Genomic DNA, 6,000 nt, shown 5'->3' with positions numbered 1-6,000 from the left:
AAGTTTATCTAACAAGTTATTTTTCCCACTTAGACTCTCTCCCCCCCCCAATATCATGACTATCTAGCCTTCTCTTCCTGTCTTATGCTGCAGTTCTCACGGAGGACCAGAGAGCTAACCTGGGAGCTTTCTCAGCCCTTCATTGAACAGGTTGGGGTTTTGGATGAAGGTGCCAAACAGTTACCAAAGAACGTTACTTCCCACCGTTTGTTAGGCTTAGGTTAAATTGCTGTTGCGCAAAACCAACATTTTCAGTGGGCTGAATGCAAATCACTTCTCAGTGCTCAGGTTTCATCTCCTTGGTGCTTGTGATGTTGTCCTCTGACAAGTTCTCCATCCATTGGGTCTTCCAGGAAAAGCTGGTAGATTAGACCCAAACGTCTATTGTTAATTTAACACCCTGTTTTTTCCTTTTAAAGAAGCCATGTACCCCCAGTCCCTACTTTTCCATCCTCCTTTTCGATAATGTACAGGATTCATTGTCCTCTACAACTTTTGTTCTCTCCCCTCATTTGATCTGATCTTTCTGGGGTCCCTGCTAGTGGAGGAAGATATTTGGGTTTGCACCCCCACATTCAGCCTTCAGAGTTCTCCCTGTCTCTGCTCTTCAGTTTGGAGCATGGTCTTTGTAGCCCCTTAAAACCAGATTCTTACGGGACAGGTGCAACCAGTGATAAAATGAATCGAATGGTGGAAGGATCTGTGCAAGGGAGGCTTTGGCATTAGAGGCTAGGGAATCGAGCATTGCATGACTCCACTGCTATCCAGGAACCTAGAGAAGGCTGATTGCGGTGTAAGTCCCTTTTAGGGTACTGGCCTCTGAACAACTCAAGGACTGCTGTGACTGCGTCTGGGGGGCGCCTTGACCAGCCCCCCTTGCTGCCAGGAGGGGTGACATGGATGATGGCGCTTCCAAGGCAGAGAGAGCTGGAGACTCCTCCAGGGGGGATCTGGCCTCCACTTAATTTACCAAAAAGTGTCTCCTGAACCCAGCACTTTATATAGATTGGTCATAGCGTCTCTGGTTGGTTCCCGCTGCTAAGGTCTGCTCACTGCTAAGGTCTGCTCGCTGCTACAGCTAGTGAGGTGACTCTGAGCGGCAGCACTAAAGCAACAGTGGCTGGCTGTCTCTCTCCTCCTCGTTAGAACACCCTTTCTGGTAGCTGTCAAGGATGTCCTAGAAACAGCAGCTCCACAGGTGCTCTGCAGTCAGCCTGCCAAAGCAGGGCTTACCCGGTGCTGGGTTTCCCATGGATGGGGCCCCTTCCATTCTGGGGTCGCCAGTTCAGTGGAACTGCCTCTGGGACCCTCTGCTCTAGCAGATCAGGGTAAATGAGGCTTTGAGATGCAGCTTCCTGATGGCCAAACAGCCCCATGCACGGGCACTGAGTGTGCACCACGCTCCCTAGCCTAAGGGGACACGGCGTGCTAAAAGGGGCCGGGGCGAAGTGGTGTTTCAGGGGGGAGAATCTCCTGCCCTTTGGTAGCTATACCTTGTACTGACCCCCACTAGCTGCTGACGTTACAATCCTCCAGCAGAAGGGTTCCTTCGTTGTCCAGCCCATGGTACCCAGCAAAGGGAATGCTGCTCCTTTAGGAGAACTTCCCCTGTGCGGATGAGACTGTCCCTATATTAAAGCCCCCACATGCACTGGCCATGAGATCCAGTCCATATCCCAGAAGTCCCTGCACCTTTCACCAGTACGGAGACGGCTCGTGCTTCTTACAGGAATATGATCAGCTCATGTCCTCGTTCAGTGTCGACTAGAAGAGAGCCTGGTGGATGGGGAAATAGAACTCCCTCCCCATCCCGGCTGTGTCCTGGGCCTTGTCTCCACTCTGGGGAATAGCCCCAGTTCAGCAACTGGTGTAGCTGACCCTTAAGCACAGACAAGAGCACGCTGAGCTTTGCGTCTGGTTCTGAGACTACACATGGATTCTGGGTTCTGCTCCCAGCATACACTGAGCCGCAGCTGCCTGACGCTTTACCACATGCCACGCCCTCCACTACTGGCCAGTCTTCCCCGAATAAACACGGTTGAGGCAGCCCACAGCTTCCTGAGGGCTTTGGCTCTTTGCCCCACAGCACGCACTGTTCCAGACGCTGTGTGCTGAGCCTATGATCCCCCTGCAACCAGTGTCCATACGAATGCCCCGGCCTCTCCCCAACCATCCCTGGATTCTGTCCTTCCCTAAGAATCTCCTTCTCTGGGTCCTGGGAGGATTAGTATTCAACATACTGAGCATGCTGGCTGGGCCCAGCAGCCAATCTGTCTCAGAAGCCCACGTACCAGACGCTCCCTTATAAAGCTTGTGCCAGTTCTGCTGTCTCCAGTGGTTAGAGCCGGGGGTGTATGTGTGGGAGATCTGGGTTCTGTTTGTGGCCTCGCCCTGACGGACTGTGAGACCGTGGGTATGGCATTCTGTGCCTCAGTTTCCCCCTCAGTGAAATGAGGATAATGATACTGACCCACCTTTGAGATTCTCAGATGAAAAATGCTGCCTAGGTGAAAATTCCTGTCTTCACTTGTGGGGCAGCTGGCTCCGCCCCAGACACCTGTTTGTCCTTCCTAGTCACCAGCCTGGACTTTGGAGTCTGAGTCATAGTGTCAGCTATTGCTGGAAAACCGCAGTCCATCTGTACCATAATGGCATGTGCCACTTACACCAGAACAGCTTCACCCTACCCCCGCCGATGGTCTCTTCAATAATGACAGCAAACAGAGTTTTAGGCCCTGGGCTCATGATGTGTCTGATTATTGGCAAGTTAATAATTGCTTGTGTCCCTCTGGTGTTAAGCGGCCAACGCAGGTGGCTTGATTTCAGATGGTGCCTGCTTGCTTTCGAATTCGCTCCAAGCAGGCTCTGTGACAGGGGACTCTAGGGAGAAGTTGTGCAAAAATAAGAAATAACTACATGTGCCCAATTGATCCTGCTAGCAATATTTTAGCCCGTCTCATTGTTCGGGATACGTACCCTGCACACGTGCCTGTGGCTTTTCACCGCATGCTGTTGCTTCTGTCTTCTGCTAGACCTGTTTTGAGGTTCTTGCAAGGAAGCTCAAGCAGTTAGTCCAGGCTCAGGGTAAACTTCTCAGTACCCAGATTGGTGAGCCCAATCTATGCAGCGTAACCCAGCCTGACTGTGTTACAGCTAGCAGCTTTTCCTCTGTAGCACGGAGTTATTTAGCAGGGATGTCCCTTACCTTTCTGTGCCCAATGGGCTGCTCCACTGTCCCTCTGCTTTGCTCTTGAAACGAGCGCGGTTTCTGTCTCCAGCTCCGTCTACAGTGGAGAGCCTTTTCTTTCCCACCGGGATCCCATAGGGGGCCTGCAGGGTCGTGGTGGTTTGAGATCGATTTCTCTGATTCCAACCACTTGCTGATCCAAGACCCCCTTCTGGTGTAAGTCCCCCAATCTGTCCCTCGCGTCCATTGTCTGCTGTTTGCGTTTTCAGATATTGACTGGCTCAGCAGTATCTCTCCTGCTGCTTCCCCTGCATGAGATTCCTGTTGTTTCCAGGGTTTAGAGGCATATGATAAACCACCCTAGCCTCTAGAGCCCAGCTTCTATTAATACACCTGCTTGGACTCAGTCCTTCCAATCTGCTGAGAGTGCAGAACACACGCTCCCTGCCCCCTGCAAGCAGCCATGGGCCGCATCCTTACAGAGCGACGGCTTCACGGAGACCCATCAGGAAGGAGAGAGGCTTTCTCCCCTTCTGTTTGTGGATGTGGCTGGGAAGGGGGTTCTGAGGGTGGTTATGGGGGCGCAGGGGAAGGAAAGGATGAGTTACAGACACATTTGCTCACGTGCACCTCTGTGCTGTTTTGATCTGATTTTTGTGTAGTGTTCCCCTTGAATTTAAAGCCTTTCCAGTCCATGCATCGGCCCCTGAAGCACAGACTTGTGTGTGTTATCTTTGAGACAACGAGTTGTTCACAAGTTGGGGAGCCTCCGGGTGCATGTGACACAGTCCCTGTCCCTTTCTTTCTCCATTTGTCTGGGAGCAGTTTTCAGGAATCCACAAGCTCAGGAATTTGTCACCTTCTCCACCGCTTCAGTGCAAAGTGAAAATAATCCCAAGTGTCCCTCGCAGCTCTCCGGGGAGAGCCGCAGGAAATGGCACTCTCTGCCCTCTGAATTCTGCAGATACCCAGAACTCCCCCGACGGCTGGGAGAGCACTAACTGAACACCCCCGCAGCTGTGAACTTTGAACTGTTTCATAATAATTAATGGTTCAGAATAGCAATGAGCAGAAGCAGCAGGAGACGGAGAGAAACTGTCTGCTAGTTTTTGTAATCCTGTAATCTTTGCACGGGCACTTAAGGCCTGTTTCTTTTCCTGAGGTGCTGAGCACCTGCAGGTCTGGTCGAAGTCAGTGGGAGCTGAGGCAGATTCAGAACGACTGCAAAACAGGCCCTAAAACCTTTACACCCAGTACATTGGCTTATTCTTATTTGTGTCTATAGTAACACCTAGAGGCTCCAGCTGAGATCAGGGCTCCATTGTGCTAAACCACGTACAGCCACTGAGGCCAGGTCTACACTATGAACTTACATCGGTGTAACTGTGTCACTCAAGGGTGTGAAAAATCCACACCCCGAGCAATGCAGTTATACTGACCTAACCCATAATGTAGACAGCACCCTGTTGCCATAGCTACCGCTTCTCACGGAGCTTGATTAACTATGACAGGAGAAGCTCTCTCACATTGGCATGGTAGCATCTCCACTGACGCACAACAGTGGCCCAGCTGCACTGGTGCAGCGTTTTAAGTGTAGACCTGCCCATAATAAGACACCTCCTCTTCCCAGCTAATCTATAGACCAGGCAGACAGAGGGAGGGAAAACAGAGGCCCAGAGATTGGAAGCGACTGGCCCATGGTTATGGAGCAGGTTGGTGACAGAGCAAGGAGTAGAACCCAGGTCTCCTTGATGGCTGACTTCAGACCGCGGTTGTAATACTTCCCCCAGGGGAAATCGATAACGTGACCTCTGCTCCGGGCTGCCTGCTGCGTTCACTGCTGATGATGCCTTTTTTGGTTCAAGGCTGTTGGGAATCCTTCCTGCAGCTACCAAAGGTAGAAGCTCCTGTACTAACCCATCGCTGTGTTCCAAGGAGACCTGCCTAGATTTTCCCTATTTATCTCTGTCCACCATGTGTACTGAGTTTGTCGTGGGTAGGACTATGCCATAGTACCTGCTTTTCACAGGCCATGAGCCCCTGCAGCTCTCGTTGACTGCACTTGGAGTTGCAGGTGGCTGCACCTCTGTAAACTAGACCTATAGCTCTCAGGGACAAACTTCGCTGTGTTGTAATTTTGTGATTCCCCCAGGTTGGTTTGAGGGTCGCCAAGTGGGGAGAGGAAGAGAGAGATCTTCGTTATTTAAAACACGTAACTAATGCTGTATCTTCTCCACGTTTGAGATCACTGCCACCTCCTTAAGTCCCTGAGAGATGATCTGCAAGTTTCCCAGCTACTCCAACAGAATGATTGAAACGTAACGGCTGGACAAAACCCAAGATCTGAAAGCTCCCTCCCATCCTGGAGCCCAGTTCCCATGCTGCGTGCTCTGAACTCAAACCAGGCCTTTTGCAGCTCCTTTTTAAAAATGCAGTGTTAATTCAAGTGTGAACCGCCCACAGACTTCTCACTCTTCTGTGCAAGCCAGTTCTAACTTTTAGTCAGTTCTCAGAAGTTTGCCTAATTGCCTGGGGAGATGGTGGGGCATGTTTCATATGATAACGGCATTTCGTTTTTGCTCTCCGAAGAGCAGTCCCTGTTCTGTTGCTCACAGACTGTGTGTTGCAATATTGTAGGCATCTGTGCTCCTAGCAGGCAAGTCTCAGACTGGCTGGCTAATTGATGCACAATGTCATATCCCGCACCCTTAAGAGTAGGAAACAAATACTTCTTCTTTTGGGGAAAAATCCCTAACCGGGCTTAGCTTTAGGAAAATGTCTTTTTGCTTAAGCCAAGGGTCAGCGTCACCTCT

Source organism: Terrapene carolina, unplaced genomic scaffold (genome assembly GCF_002925995.2).
Source record: "Terrapene carolina triunguis isolate 2854851 unplaced genomic scaffold, T_m_triunguis-2.0 Scaffold450, whole genome shotgun sequence".
In the NCBI taxonomy this organism is placed as follows: Eukaryota; Metazoa; Chordata; order Testudines; family Emydidae; genus Terrapene; species Terrapene triunguis.
This window is presented reverse-complemented; position numbering follows the sequence as displayed.